The sequence below is a fragment of the Neophocaena asiaeorientalis genome, unplaced genomic scaffold, assembly GCF_003031525.2.
Source record: "Neophocaena asiaeorientalis asiaeorientalis breed wild unplaced genomic scaffold, Neophocaena_asiaeorientalis_V1.1 scaffold184, whole genome shotgun sequence".
Lineage (NCBI taxonomy): Eukaryota > Metazoa > Chordata > Mammalia > Artiodactyla > Phocoenidae > Neophocaena > Neophocaena asiaeorientalis.
This window is the reverse complement of record NW_020185325.1, coordinates 8,322,608-8,340,311: the sequence shown is the minus strand read 5'-3', so window position 1 is coordinate 8,340,311 and position 17,704 is coordinate 8,322,608.

The window sequence follows — 17,704 nt, the reverse complement described above, 5'->3', positions numbered from 1 at the left end:
ATGGATACTATAATTGCTCTGATAATAGTGTGTAAAAAGTACACCAGGGTCAAAGAGGAAAAGATTACTCAGAGCAGTCAATAAAGGCCTCATCTAAGATACTACACTTAAACTGAGCCTTGAGCTTGCCAGGTACAAAAGCAGGCAGAGAGAGCACTGCAGACTGAGACAACAGCCTGTGTAAAATCCCACAGCCTAAAACCACATGAGAGCCTAGGACATGTTAATGGGACTGGAACCAGGGAATGCAGGACACTAGGCATGTCAGCATGCACGGGTGCTGGACTTATCTTTCTGACCATGGAGTGTCATTTCCTAATTTCAAGCAGTGGTGTAATGTAAACAGGTAAGTAACCAGAGGTCAGAAGCATCATTTTCATACACAAGTGCCACCACAAATACTGCTATATGTGTATAAATATATAATCCTGCATGTGCATAATTTGCATCACAAGCTATTAGGTGCATTTCTTTCAGAGAAGTTTAGAAACAGTAAGTCATCAGTTGAACAGACAAGGTAGAGAGACCATGGAAATATGCTGAATAGTCTCCACAGAAATCTCCAATTACAATGAACTTTAATTATGCAAGAATAAAATATGTTATCTGAATTCCAGGGATCTGAAATGTAGAACTTGCAATGTCACTACTACATAAGCTCTAAAGGGTAGTGTTTTTAAAACAGAAAAGGAAAGTCTTTCAAATTGTAAAATGATAATTATTTAACATAATGTTTCCCACCCCCATAATAGTTTCTCCTAAAATGTGTGGAATAATTTATATATAAATATGTAGATGTATACAAACTGAAATGCCAAACATTGAAAAGAAACTCAAATGAGTGGGTATTTACATATGGAATAGAGCTCATAAGAAACCGTGTTTTCGTGATAATGAGATGTTTTCCAAGCTCCCTTTCATTCTGGAAATTTACTCAGAGACAAGCCTATACAGTCATAAAACAACAAAGAAGTTCAAAAGGCAGCCTTAGAAATCTGAAAAGATAAGATCTGACTTAAGAAATGGCCACTGTGCCTTCTCAAGTTCAGTGATGGGTCAAAGAGTGAAATGATTCTCAAGACACAGAAGGTAGAAAATCCTTCAGCTAACTATGTCTTTAACCGTTATAGGACATATACAATTCCAGGTCCAGAGAAACTTTAAATGGATTTAAGCAAGTTACCACTGTTTAGGTACATTCTACAAAGATCATTAACTACTTATATAAAATCACAGAAAACAAAGAAAAAAGGTGTTCTCCATAATGTTTAGGAAATGGATGCTTATGATCCATAAAGCCCAAGTAGAAGACAAGGTAAATAATTTGTTTTCAAATTTGTCTGAAAACCACTGCATTTTAAAAATTCAGCAAGACGTAATCAACTGTCTTGTTAGCAAGATAGTACCTTCTCAGAGGGACTTCATATTTTGTAAGAAAAGGAAAATGGTTTTAAAGCCTTACAGTATTTCCAACAAGAAAAGTAAGCCTATCAATTACAAAACTATTAAATGTCTCATCTAAAGGCTATATTCAAATGACCGACTTGGCCAGTTTCTTTTAGTTACAGAGGACAAAAACCCAACTCAAAAAGATATATGTGCCACATCTTTTTTATCCATTCATCTGTCGATAGACATTTAGGTTGGTTCCATGTCCTCGCTATTGTAAATAGAGCTGCAATGAACATTGTGGTACATGACATTTTTGAATTATGGTTTTCTCAGGGTATATGCCCAGTAGTGGGATTGCTGGCTCATATGGTAATTCTATTTTTAGTTTTTTAAGGAACGTCCATACTGTGTTGTATCAATTTACATTCCCACCAACAGTGCAGGAGGGTTCCCTTTTCATCACACCCTTTCCAGCATTTATTGTTTCTAGCTTTTTTGATAATGGTCATTCTGACCTGCATGAGGTGATACCTCAGTGTAGTTTTGATTTGTATTTCTCTAATAATTTGTGATGTAGAGCATCTTTTCATGTGCCTCTTAGCCATCTGTATGTCTTCCCTGGTGAAATGTCTATTTAGGTCTTCCGTCCATGTTTTAACTGAATTGTTTTTTTGATATCGAGCTCCATGAGGTGTTTGTATATTTTGGAGATTAATCCTTTGTCCGTTGTTTCATTTGCAAATATTTTCTCCCATTCTGAGGGTTGTCTTTTTGTCTTGTTTATGGTTTCCTTTGCTGTGCAAAAGCTTTTAAGTTTAATTAAGTCCCATTTGTTTATTTTTGCTTTTATTTCCGTTACTCTAGGCGGTAGGTCAAAAAAGATCTTGCAGTGGTTTATGTCCAAGAGGGTTTTTCCTATGTTTGCCTCTAAGAGTTTTATAGCATCTGGTCTGACATTTAAGTCTTTAATCTATTTGGAGTTTATTTTTGTGTATGATGTTAGGCAATTATACTCCAGTAAAGATCTATTAAAAAAAAAAAAAACCAACTCAAACCAGCTTAAAACAAAAAAGGAATCTACCACCTCACATGATTAAATCGTGTGCTGAATCCAGCTGCTTCAATAAATTCATTGGAACACTGTTCCTGTCTCTATTTCTTAACCCTATTTTCCTCAGTCTGCTTTATTGTCAAATATGCCTTCCCCACGCAGTAAGGGTGCCCTCTGATAGCTCCAAGAGGGTTTTCTATCAGTTTAGTAACCCAAGTGGAAAGGGAATGTCTCTCTCCCAGTAGTTTCTGCTAAAATCTCAAACTGCCTCGGATTGAGCCTGAGTAAACACCCAGCTCTGAACTGTTTGTTCTGTCCAAGTGTGTGTCATACTGATTGACAAGACTTGGACCACACACCCAGCCCTGGAGCCAGTGAGTTCAGTCCTCTGGGTTACACTGACCAACAATGAAGGATGGGTAACCCCCAAAGAGACAAGGAGCAGAAAAACACATATTTTTCACTCCACAGATAAAAATATTATGAATTTGAGTATTTCATACATTCACTTTTAACAAAACGACATCTCACAGTTTAAGTGAACTGTACTTCCTGTAGGGACGGGCACTCTACCATATTTATGCTCTGGCCAATGCTCTAAAGCCAATGGGAAATATGGCAACTCTTGTATTGCTGGCAAAATCATCATGAGTGTTTCTTGGCTCCAGACTCATTCCACGTACTTCCTTCCTTTCTTTCTTATTTAGATCCAATCAGGTTAAAAATTCTTTCTATGACAGTCCATTGCAGAACAGTGGAGAGAGAAGTTACATACAGGTAACTACATATAGGTTATAACAACTATCCTAAAAATTTACGTAAGAGCAGAGATGGTCATAAGAGGCCAGGGATAAAACTCAGTAAGCAAGAAACTAGATAGATAACATGAATAAAAAAGTTTCAAGAAGCCAACAAAGTCGGAAGGTGGGATTATAAAGACAGGATCCAGAATCTGGGAATTCAGAGGTTTAATAAGGACAACTATAGAAAACAGGAAACTGTGGTTCTAAGGAAAATGATGTTCTTTGCAGTCTTTTAAAATTTCTGCTGAATGTTGAGTATATAAAGACAAGGTCTCATCAACTGGAAGTATATTTCCGTTCAAAGGTATCAACCGGGTTCCCAATGTGCTTTTTTTTTAATCCTATTTGAAGAAAAGGAACAGGGTTCTGGCTTTGAAAGTTTTAAATAGATGAGACCAGGTGACCTAAACAAGTCAATCCTAATCATGAACAATTATGAGATTATTGCCTCAAATTAAAGAAAAATCTTTTTTTTTATCAGCAGGCGGACTCTCAACCACTGCGCCACCAGGGAAGCCCAGAAAAATCTTTTAACACATTTTTATTTCTGACACATGGAAAGACATGGCTGGAGGGCACACTGATTGATACTGCCCTAAATCACAGGGAATGTAGCATGGCCAGGTTACTAGTAGATCCCCCATTGACTCAAATGTCGATCTTCTCAACAATCACCCTCTCTAGGGGACCATGTGATTTCAAAATGAGTCACAGTTCAATTCTTTAGCACTAAATACTATTGATTCATACATCAGAAGTTAAATAATTTTATCATCTAGTTATCTAAAAGCCTTGGGACAGCTATACAATAACAGTGATGAGTTCTTAGCAGTATCAATTTAAGGTATTTATTTATTTTGTAAACATTTACTGAGCATCTATAATATTCCAGGTACTGTGCTAAATGTTAACATAATACACATATACTCAAATTGTCAAAGAATGTTATCAGTGTTACTCACAAATGCATGAAAAATGTGATCATGGCTATGGAGGAACATAGGAGAATCCTTGCCAACATTTGAACTAGGTAAAAGGATGAGTAGGTATTCATCCACTTGGAGAGGTAAGAGAAGTGCATTGCTAGCAGGAGAAACAACATTCATAAGGACACAGCGGGAATAATATATTTGGTAAATATACAGAGTTCAATGTTACTGGAGCATGAGGTGATAGGTGAGTTGCAGACACTGATAAAGGTCAGATTGCAAGGAGCAATGTATACAGCAAACTAATTCTGTTTAAATTTTACACTTCAGTGAGTCATGAGGTCTTGTCTTAAAAGAAGTGAGGTAAGATGATCTCTTTAATTCTCATTTAATTTTTGAGTAATATAACTGCTCCACCAGTGTGGAAGGAGAACCAAGGTGAATGGGAAGTAGGTAGGAGGCAATTGGCCACACAAGAAATAGTGAGATAGCAGTGGAATGGAGAGAAACTGGATTAAAAAGATAGAATTGGTGGCATTTGGTGACCAATTTCAAATAATTGTGGAAAGAGTGGAAACAATTCACAGTATATCCAAGACTTCTAACTTTGAAAAAAGTGAAACCACTAACTAAACTTAAAGTTAGGAAGGGGAAGCACTGTGTCCAAGACTGGTAACAGTTCACCAAATCCATGCTCCCCTTCTGCCCAGACATCCCAGTGGACTGCATTTCCCAAACTCCTTTGCAATTAGAGGGATCCTAAAACAAGAGCAGTTGAGTATGGAGCAGTTGTTGGAGCTCAGGAGAAACGCAATTTTGGAGATAGGATTGAGGACTGTCAATTTATGATTCAAGTCATAAGAATGAGTAGAGAACTCCCTTTAAACCACCACCAGACCTAATCCAAATATTTATTTGATTATATTATTCCTGTAACATTGTATATAAGATTAAGAAATATTGAAAATATGACTGGATATGTGATATTGAAAAATAACAGCAAGGAACATCTAACACTATTATTTCTCTATCATCTTTGGTCAGATGCAGGAAATGTAAAGGGCAAGACAGGAAATAACTAGTGTTACTTTATTCTATTCTACAATCACGTAGCACATATGTACACAGCTGATTTTCTCCACTATGAGTACCTACTAAATAAAAAGTTCAGATGCTGTGATCATATTTATTCTTTTATATCCCACCACTTTGCAAAAGGAATTTGAGGCATCCCAAATGCTATATCCTGCAAAATATAAAAATTTTACCCAACTGTTGAAGAACTACACCTGCACCTATATACAAATATACATGTAAATAGTACAGAATTTACTATACTTTTCTATTAAAAGTGTTTAGAAGATGCATTAATCTACTTCTTCACTCATCTGAGACTTGTGAACAGGATAAAAAATGGAAAAAATACTGAAATGCAATTTCTGAAAAAAGAAAAACCATTGTACTAACATTTAGAGATGCCTCCATTAATTCCTAGCAGGTTATTTTAGTCAAACTATAGAGATTAAATAGTTTGTGTCCAAGCAGCTTTATTTTGTTGTATTGCTTTCATCTAAGAACTAAAAAGCCCCATCTAAAAACCACTACTCATAGCAAAACAATATTAATACTATACCAGAAATTGCTCCATGAAGATTGTAAAAATACAGGGGGAAACATTACTGATACTTTAGCCACTCCTTGTTTTATTCTTTATTTGACTATCTCCCATTTAAGTACTGACCAAGTTTGCCTTCACTTAGTTTCAGAGAGCCTACAGGCAAAAAATTATAAGGTGTCTGAATTATTTATCTTAAAACTTTAAAGGCATCTGAGGCATCTGCTGTATTTTATAGACTTTTAATGGATCAGTGTCAACTACTAGAAATGTAGGCTCAATGATCCTATAAGCCCAAATGGCCATTCTGTACCCAAATGAAAAATGTCACGTGAGCCTTTTGGCCTTGGAGAATCTAACACACAACTGGCTTATTTATGGGAATTATATGCTTCAGTCACCAATAAATCTTACAACCATAATCTATGAAGAAACAGATTTTCTTTATACTAAGTTATGGAAGTCAACGATGGCTGTGAGGTGAGCTGCTTAGAAAGTAGTCTGTAAATCCAACTCTATGAGGTAAGCCTTTTAAGAACATTTTTCTCTCAGCAACAGAAGGAATGGTACTTCACTTTAGATTTTATTTCCTCATGGAACATATTCTAGTGGTAAAAATGACTGAGTATTTTGTGACTCTGAAATGCAATAATTAAAACATAATCTGTTCCTTAAGAACTTAAAATTTTTCTAAATTTGAGATGTTCAACTGGGATATCCCAAACTAAACTGGAATTACTTAAAGAGTAAATCCAAACATTTGTGCAAAACTGATGCATGCACCTACAATATCTGTACAACATGAGAACATAACCTGAACATAATACCTAGCTAAAGACTCAAACTATTTATATCTTAAAATTTAACGTGCATCTAAACCACAAAAAAAATCTTAATTTCTTGGAATGTACAATTTGATTCTTGCCATCTTTTAAAATCCTAGGGGTTTCCAGATCAAAATGGCAGACTATAAACATTCACTTTTCCTCTTTCCTAAAATCACATTAAAATAACAGAAATATGAACAGAAGGGACTAGATGTTGAGTAGTACTGAGATGAGAATAGGAGCAATCAGCAGACTAGAAAATTTTCTCAAGTTAGAGGATAAATAGAGGCAGATAAGACAGTACAGGATCGGACTTCCCTGGTGGCACAGTGGTTAAGAATCTGCCTGCCAATGCAGGGGACATGGGTTCAATACCTGGTCCAGGAAGATCCCACATGCCGTGGAGCAACTAAGCCCATGAGCCACAACTACTGAGCCTGTGCTCTAGAGCCCATGAGCCACAACTACTGAGCCCACGTGCCACACCTGCAGAAGCCCGGGTGCCTAGAGACCGTGCTCTGCAACAAGAGAAGCCACCACAATGAGAAGCCCGCGCACCACAAGGAAGGGTAGCCCCCACTGACCACAACTACAGAAAGCCCACACGCAGCAATGAAGACCCAACACAGCCAAAAATAAATTAATTTTTTTAAAAAAAAAGATAGTACAGGATGAAAAGCTGCAGAAGACGGCAGCAGGTGTGGAAACTATTTTAATGGCAGAGTCCCAGAGGGGTGCCAAGTTTGGAGTGAACAAGAACAGGGAACAACAGCATGCTGTGGAGCTGTACTCAAGGAGATAAATGAAAGGACTTTGCACGGACCAGTCAGTGAGCTCTTCCCTCAAGCCTTTCTCTTGCTTCTCACAAGGGACCAGAAAGCAGCACTGCCTCAGGATAAAACCATAAGAATGCACTCTAAAGAAAGTGAAGGATCTTCTGGGGCGGGCTAAAACTCCTGAGACAGAGGTAGAGCGGAGATGGAAGTAAATCTGGACTCTACACAGCTACATGTGGAGAGAAGGAGTGCATATGAAGAGAAGTCCAATTATTGATAAAATTTCACTCTTTAAGACATTTTGCCTTTCTCAGAAATATGTTCTTTAAGAGTCAAAAAACCAACTCTATCCGACCAATTTTCCTATAATTATCATCTACTGACTTGGCTTTTGGTATTATTAAAAATACCTGTATTTCTTATCAGTATTTTACGAAAATTCATAGGGGTGGGACTTCCCTGATGGCACAGTGGTTAAGAATCCGCCTGCCAATGCAGGGGACATGGGTTTGAGCCCTGGTCCAGGAAGATCCCACACGCCACAGAGCAACTAAGTCCACGTGCCACAACTACTGAAGCCTGTGCGCCTGGAGCCTGTGCTCCACAAGAGAAGCCACCCCAATGAGAAGCCTGCGTACCACAAGAAAGGGTAGCCCCCACTCACCACAACTAGAGAAAGCCCGCATGCAGCAATGAAGACCCAGCACAGCCAAAAATTTAAAAAGAAAGAAAGAAAGAAAAAGAAAGAAAGAAAGAGAGAGAAAGGAAGAAAGAAAGAAAGAAAGAAAAATAAATAAAATTTGTAGGGGTTACAGAAATTAGAAGTTTTGTCTTCCAGAGGTAAAGAATAAATTCTGTTTATTTCATCATTCCTAAGACACTCTTTTTTTTTCCCACATTAACACCTTTGAAATTCAGGTGCATCTTATAAAAAAGGGCATCATGTAGTGTGGCTCCATCCGGTGTAGATGTGACACAGTGTGGCCATTGCTTTGTCATGCACTTACTTGGTTGTTATCCCTAGAGGGATGACTGGACAACAGCAAGCCCTCAACATTTCAGAGAACAAAATATTTAAGGAAGTGTTATGAGCCTTGGTTGTTGACTGAAAACTTTCCATTGATACCTGCCGTCAAGAACAGGAAAACATCAGCATCAAAACTTACTGAAGGGATGCCAATGGCTTGGAAGAAACTCCCAGAGATAATGAGTGGAGCACACATCTAAAAGACGCTGCCTCGATACTCTGAAGAGTCAAAGGGTGAAACTGTGTAGAAAAACTCAGACACTGATGACTTTGAGTCAAGAAGTGGCTTAGAAGACTCAGAATGTGAAAAGGTTCTAGTTATACCTTAATTTATTTTACTTAGATTTCTCTTTTTGTGTATTCTCAAGGATTAAAATTACACCTAACCAAGTCTAAATATTCTAAATGAAAAGAATGATTTTGCTACGGTATAATTGGCAGTGATTTTCTTTTTCCTGGTGGTATAAAAAAATGATACGTCTTATGTTCAAAGGCATCCTAGATTTGATGAGATACAGTTACTAACATTTCAAGAAAATTTGGCTGTTTTAGCAGAGGGAATATAGCCAATATTTTATAATAACTATAATTGGAGTATAACCTTTAAAGATTGTGAATAACTATGTTATACACTGGAAGATCATATAATATTGTAAATCAACTATACCTCAATAAAAGAAAAGGAAATTTAGCTATTTTATCATTTTTGGAACACAATGTTGGACCCTCTTTCTAATTGATTAATGTGTATTTTACATCTGTAGTTAATAAACTTGGCTCCTTGTCTACCCTATTCTAATCTCTCCTAAATTCTTTGTCACAATTCTGTTACAGTCACATTTTTCCCCCAGAAGTGTATGGCTCACTCACCAGTTTTGATTCTCTTTCTTGATTACAGATAGAAACAAGTATATATGATGTTTTACAAACAGATGTATGCTTAATGGAGCAAAACACCCGTAATTTCCTAGTTATTTAAATCAAAAAAAATTAAGCGTAACTTAGTATGTTAACCCTTCTTTCATATTACATCTGATTTTATATTAATTTACCTAATCTTTTGCTCTGAAATACAAATAAAATCAATAGTAAAGAGGAGAAGGATCAAGTTGAACAAATGGGAAAAATGACCCATGGTAGACAGAGATAAATCTGGTAAAGAGAATACACAACAAAAATTATAATGGGTCTTATCAGAGGATTTGAGGTGGCTATTGTATCCACAGAGCAAGAATAAGCTGCTATGGGCAAAAGACGCAATCACAGAACAAGAATCCTTGTAAATTAAAATATATAATTGATTTATATTTTGAAAAAAGAAAAAATACAACTGATGAAATGAGAACTAATAAAAAATATTACCTATAGCGAGACCAATATTGCAGTTACACTATTACTTTTGGGTTCTAAATGCTAGACTAAATGTGAAAAAAAAAAGTTATACAATTCCGAAAAAAATGTTTTGAACCTAAAATCCTTCACAAAAATTAATCAAAGCACTATGAAAATAGAGTGGAGACTTTTTCAGATATGCAAGGAGTCAAAATGTTCAAAGCAGCATTGTTTACAACTGCAAGATATGGAAGCAACCTAAGTGCCCATCAACAGATGCATGGATAAAGTGGATCAGTATCTTTCAGTGTTTGCCAATCTTTTAAGTAGTTTCTTCAAAGAGGCTGCATGTTAAGTTCATAAAAAAGAATGAAATTTTTCAATTTGCAACAACATGGATGGACTTGAAGGGTATTATGCTTAGTGAAATAAGTCAGAGAAATAAATACTGTATGATATCACACATGTGGAATCTGAAAAATAAAACAAACTAGAGAAAATAACAAAAACAGACTCAGATATAGAGAACAAACTAGTGGTTACCAATGGGGAAAGGGAAGGCGGGGAGGGGTATATAGGGGTGGGAGTAAAGAGGTATGAACTATATTCCAGGTGTTGCACAATATATCCTTGTAGCTTATTTATTTTATACTATGTATACTTTATAATAACTATAAATGGAATATAACCTTTTAAAATTGTGAATCACTATGTTGTACACCAGAAACTTACATAATATTGTACATCAACTACACCTCAACATTTTTTAAAAAGTATTTAGTGCTCTACATCATCTTCAAAACTTGTATTTTTCCAATTTTAATTTTTTCCTACCAAGTGGTTAAAAGGTCATATCCCATTCTAGTTTTACTTTGTATTTCCTTGATCTTAATTAGATTATAAAATATTTTATAATTTCATGGTTTCTCTTTTTCCCCTGTGAAATACCTATTCATGTGTTTTGACCACTTTGATATTAGGTTCCTTTTTTTTCTTCTCATATACCTGAAAACAAATTTGTCAGCTAAATATGTTTCAAATACATTTGTATTTTATCTTCTGTAGTTTATCTTTTGACTCTATAATGTCTTTTGATGAGGGAGTAATCTTATTTGTAACACAGCTGAATATAGCAACTCCAAGAAGTCAAGGAATCTTAAACTTTGTCTTCCAGGTAATTTTGAAGGTGTACTCATCAAAGAATGAGAATAGAATACATTTTTAGCTTGATTAATAACTTTTAAATCTTTAGAAATGATGTGTGGTCCTTCATAGTAAATGCTTACCCCAGGCCCTGCACATGTTAGGAGAATGTTTGCTTCTGGGATGTGCTTTTGCTGCTCTCCCAGCCTGCCTTTAGCTTCCACTCCTCCTGCTCCTCGACCAGTTTTTGTTTTTTGTTTTTTTCTCAACCAGTTTTATTAGCTGAAAAAAGCATCCTGTGCCTAAAGAAACTTACAAAGGAGAGCTTCACATGTAATAGCTCCAGCATGAACCTGATATTGCCCACATTTCCAAAGTCTGCATTTACCCTCTACGGGATACTTTCTATACCAAGACTTCCAACCACAGCACATAGACACAAAGCAGCCAGACCAATTCTTTTAAATGTAAAATACTGATAGATGATGCCAATCTTTTGCTCAAAACCCTCCAATGGCTTCTCCTCATATCAAATAAATCAAAAGTTCTTTCCATGGCCTCTAAACCCTGCTTGGTTTGTCCCCTGGTCACATTTCTGTTCCCTTAGATGAAATCCTTCTATTCCCCCCTCTACTCACTCCACTCCAGGATACTGGCCTTTTGCACATTCCCCAAAAGCACTATGTTCCTGCCGTGGAACTTTGCACTGACATTCCCTTCACCTGGAATGCTCTTCCTCCTGATGGATCACTTCCTAGTTTCATTCTAATTCCTGTTGACATATATCTTACTCATAAAGTCCTTCCCTGACATTCTATCTAAATATACCCTACTGTATATTATATTTTTATAGAATTTATTACTATCTCACATTATACTACAAATTTGTTCTTGTTTATTGACAGAATGACCTATTAAGATGTAAGCTCTATGAGGACAGATAGTTTGTTTAATTCATATTTGTATCCCCAAAACCTAGAACATGCCTTCATATAGCTTCATATAATAGGTATTCAATAAATGTTTATTGAATGAACATTTCATCCACATACTTCTTAGTCACAGATGTGCCACAAAAACATATGAGCAGATAAATGTGGGTAACCCTTTGTTATCTGCATCCATTACCATGGGCACATCCACAGCTATGACAGTCAGAACCCCAGAACCATTTTAACAATAGAAAAATTCTAACCTATGGCTAAGGGTTCATGTATCTTGATACCAGAGAGCCCTATTATTATAGAATAAAGTTTCTCTTTCTCTTGGTTCCATCAAATTCAGCGTCAGTAAAATTTAGAAAATTTTTTGCTTCTTGAGTTGGGGTTGAGGGGGTAAAGAAACACTTTAAAACGTGCCTCTTAGAGTGGGATTGATAATAGACATAGGGTCAGGGTCAGAGGATTTTACGTTATATTTGGTAACATTCTGTACTGCTTGAATTATTTTATCCATGTGCATAAATCCCTTTTAAAATTAAAATAAAGTTTACAATAAGATAAAATATTTTAATATCCTCTGGAAATAAACATATATATATATTAAATTTTTTAAAAATTGCTTCTTCTCTCTCATTTTCCCCTTACACGTGCAGTATCTTTAACAAAAGGGCTCTAACTCTCCTGAAATACTAGGGTTCATTTTCAGTTCACTAAGTCTCTCAAGGAAGTTAGAGATTTCTTATTACATACCTTTCTTCTCTTTGCAAGATCACATACTATATATTTACATACTTGCTTCTATTTTAGACTATGCCTTCACAGATTATCTAATCAGAAAATGCAAATATATCTTCATTGTTAATTACAAAGGAAAAGGAAAAAATTACAAAGGAAACAATTTTAAACAGTAATATATTCCAAGCACTTTACATTTACATGGAACAAAAGAATTACCATTAATGAAGGACCTCTACAAATTTACACTAGGTAATTAACCCAAAAGAAAACAGAATGAGTTAATAATGATTATAAAAATAGTCATGACTTTATATGAGAGGCTTTTTTTCTAGGTTATAAACTAACAAATTTAAAGTATACAACTTCCAAGAAAAAGAATCAATGTATACTTTTTATTTTTAATCATTTTGTGTGTGTGTTACAAGTATTAAACTCTTATTTTTTTTAATTGAAGTATAGTTGGTTTACAGTATTATATTAGTTTCAGGTGTACAACATAGTGACTCAATATTTTTATAGATTATACTCCAGTTAGTTATTACAAAATAATGGATATATTTCCCTGTGCTATACAATATATCCTTCTTGCTTATTTATTTTATACATAGTAGTTTGTATCTTAATACCATACCCCTATCTCTCCCCTCCCCTCTTCCCACTGGTAACCACTAGTTTTTTCTCTTTATCCGTGAGTCTGTTCCTGTTTTGTTGTATACATTCGTTTGTTTTGTCTTTTTAGATTCCACATATGAGTGATAACATTTTTCTCTGTCTTACTTCATTAAGCATAATACTTTCTAGATTCATCCACATGTAAGAGATTGTTTATCCTAATATTTCTAATAAATTTAATTTTTAAATACTTTATCCCATTTTTGCAAGCCAAAGAGATATATATGTATGTGTACATGTGAGTATTAGTATTAGCAAATGAATAGGAGGGGGATAGAAAAGAAGCTCATAAAATGATTGACAGTGCTATCTCCCAGGAGGAGAATGGAGGTGGGAGAATAAGAAAGGGAGATTTCCACATTTTTCTGACTATAGGTCTGTATAATTTGATTTTTTAACAATGAGATATATTTATACTTTGTGTAACATGTTTGTGTGTGTGTGAAATTAATGAGTAATATTTTTAGTGTTTTAGAGTCATTAAAACTAAAATTTCCAAAAAAAAGAAATAAAGAAATCATTTTAAGGCACTGAGAGCTTAGTTTTTAGACAAATACAATGGAAAATATTAAACACTGAAAAAATAAAACATTTCTTAAAATGAATTAACAATCTTCTAGTTTATCTGTCTTCATGCCTAGCTTTCTACATTGGTATAGACTACTTAACGTGTGGTTCACACTGATTCCATTACAACAGTAAATATAGTAAAGGACACCTGATTTCTACAATCTCATGATATTGTAATTCTTAGTCTATATTCACACAAGGGACTGTGGTGGGGGAGGAGAAGGAGGTAAATAAGATACAAATCTATGCATTTTCAACATATTTTAATGTATCGATTTTTCAGGGGGAAAAAAATGTATCTAATTTCCTAATTATTTCTTCTTTCTAAATGGTAGAGAACTTTAAGGGAGAAGATAAAAGTGCCTGATTGGTTGCAACCTTCCAAATCCATGACCCACTTCCTGAAACCTTGCTGATGGACTCTCATGTGGAACATTTCCCATCAGTAGTTGAAATTACCTTTCGGAACCTCCAACATGTTTCAGAATCTTAAGATGAATAATTAATGCAACTGCACTCACAGACCTTTGTAATGAGCACGTACTTTATAAGTAAATAACTAATGTTCAATACCAAATAAATACCAATGGAAAGAGAGTTCTAGAAAGCAGGCTTGGTGTTTTGTATGAAGCCTGAAACTGACACTGATAGGCCAATATTCACAAACTTCCACTTTTATTAGTTGGTTTTTAGACCCATTTACTGACTGTGTCAGTTTAATTCTCATATTGGCAAATGAATGTTTGCTTGTGGCTCATGAAAGAGAATGGAATTAGCTGTATCATTTAACCACAGGAAGCCACAAATAATGTTAACTGATCAGCTGGCCATAAATGTATTCTTTTTAACTGTTGAATTATGCATTCAATACTCTGCACCTGAAAGCAGTTTTCTTCTTTCCTGTATTTGTGTCAGTCTTTTCTATTTTGTGAATCATCTTTTCATTCATAGAGTATATTACATGAATCAAAAGTTTGTGTACATGTAAAATAGTTCACCCCCATATGCCTGGCATGACTTTGAAATAGTTTTTCATTTAACTGAATAATTTAACAACCAGACTTTATAAAATCTAATTTAAAGGTCCTGCATTGTACTAAAGCACATAATTAAAAGAGTATTCATGAAATTGACCATTTTCCCTGGTAAATACCAGAGAAACCGTACTTCCTGAATTATCTCTGTTTTTACAAGTTTTCCTGACCATCTATACACTTTTTTCAAGTGAAACTATTTCAAATGATCATGAGAGTGTTAAATTTTTTTCTACTGACTTAGGACACATAAATCATGTCTCATTTTCTATTTGCTTTGAGAGCCTCTAGTGAAGAGAGGGAACTTGTGTGATAGAATTCTATAACATTTTACAGAAAATATCCATGAAGCATATTGGCCTAATGCAAAAGAAGGCTATTGGTTAATGAGAAGAATCTACTGCAAGAGCTAAAGTATCTAGAAGTAGCATGTTGGGATCAGCAGGGGCTGAGCTCCGTCCTGCATAGTCACTGGGAGAGCATGGAGAAGTAACCTGATCCCTGTATCTCAGTTTCCTCGTGTGCAAATAGGAATAATTATTTCTCTTAAAGGTGTTCTTAAAATTAAATAATGCATTTAAAGTACATGACACACAGTAAAGGCTCAATAAATCCTCTCCCGTTCCCTTGTCCAGGTATAAATATCACATCTAAAACTCCCAGATATCATCTCTCAGAGAGGTTTGGTATGAATTTTATTGTGCAAGATCTGAGTGTGAAGGCAACCATGCTCTGTCACCCTGCTTTCCTTTTAACTATAATGTTCCTTCATGGCATTTCTCACAACTGTAATTAATTACTCTCCTCCACTAGGGTTTGACTCCATGAACACCATGTCCATTTCTGTCTTCCTTCATTGCAGCCTCAGAACTGAGCTAGCAGTTAATTGGTACTCATTGAATGAATGGATGTCCAAGTCTTTTTCCTCTAAACTCTCTAAGGTCAACTGCCTTTTACCGGAATCATTGATGGCCACTACAGGCACATTTCATGATGAAATACACAATGAAAAATAACAGAATTTCCAAGACAAAAAAACCAACAGGAATTTTTACCAACACATAATCAAAATAAAGTTCAGCATTTTCGTGTGCTCCAGAGAGAATGCTTTCAAAGGGTTAATCATACCACATTACATTGTTGGTCACTTTCAAAGAGTACACCGATTCTACTTCAATTATTCTACAGCTATTCATGTGAGTAGGTTTTGCTGAAAAAAGATCAATTGGTAATGATCTTTCTATAAGAAGAACATAAACATCATTCTTTGATTTGTTGCTGGAGCTGTTATTTGCAGAGCCCGAGGCTGCTGAAGACTTGACTTTAAACTGAAGTTTTACCTGAAACCTTTACTAAAGAAGGGGAAAAGATTTATTAGTATTCCATTCTGTGAGCTGTCTGCCACTGCCATTATTAATATTAAACCGATTTTAATCCATTAAAAATAAATTGTTTCAAAAGTGGTGGTTAAGATTCTCTCCCCAAAAAGCAGCACACAAGTCAAATACCGATTTTCACAGAGCCCACAGCAATGTGCCTTTTACTTTTAATGCATTTTAAGTGAAAATTCTGAAACTGTGGAGGAAACCTGGCCACTATATAGAGTTGGGAAAGGACTAAACTGCTTGGCAAACTTTTGATACATATAAAGGAATGACATGGAGAGATGCTTGCTAGAACAGCAAGGGTGAAAACTGATCAGTAAAAAGAATTCACAGTAATTAGACTCACCAGAAACAGAGATTAATTTAAGGATGTGAATACACACTGATAGGTTTAATCTTAAATATTCCTGTAAGGCTTTTACTTACTAGCTCTTTACAACATGTTAAACACTCTACTAAGCACTTTAAGTAACTTTTTTTTCACTTAACTCCCATTTTTTTAAAACAATCCTACAATGTAATAATAATTATGCTTATTCTATAAATAAATAAATGGAAGCTCTGTTGACAAGTAAAGCAACTAGGACCTTAAATGCATCTCTTTCCAAAATTTCTTGTTCTTAACTGCTATGCTATGCTCACTAACCAACCCTAAGGGTTAGACAACCCCAAACTGAGAAGCATTTCATTGGGAAAACAATTTCAAAACCACAAGTCAAAAAATGTCTGATTAGTCATGCAAATCTATAATTTAAAACCTGAGCACAGGGAATCTGAGCAGTCTTAGCAAATACCTCTGACACATCTGCCTTCCATGGTCCCACTGGAGTAACTCAACAACCACTGCGAGCATGCTGGCAGAGACTAGGGGATATCCCTATAGTCCCAAGTTCTACTTGGATCTCCAAGGACCATCACCAGAGCTTCTTCATCCCAGAGGCAGATGAGATCCAAGGAAAACATCACACACAAAAATATCAGTAGCTTCTCTTTAAAGCCCAAGGCAGAGACCTCAAATTTCTTGGCTTTCAAAAGGAGTACAGCTAGCAAAAGTCATCAGAACCCACTGACCCATCAAACAACGAGAGAAAGTTTCTCCAGGGTACTTTCTACATGGAATCCTTGAGCCAGCAGCACAATCCCACCGGGCCCAGCTGTCCTACAAGAGAGCTAGTCACATGAGAAAACTAAATTACTGCCAGTTTCTGTAATGAGACGACTGTCCCCTTGCACCTTAAAAATCTCAGAGCAGAGACTCTTCTTCCCAATAAATCATAGAGGACTGAGAGTTGGCCAACTCATCCATTACTAGCCCAGGAGAGTGGAAAGCACTCCTACAGACTGATAAAAGACAAAAGAGCCAACATAAAAGTGGGCAAACTTAGGAAGCACATATCCAAACTGAGAGCAAACAAGTGAAATAACGTACGATTTCACTAATATTCAGGAAAATGAAAATTCAAACAAAC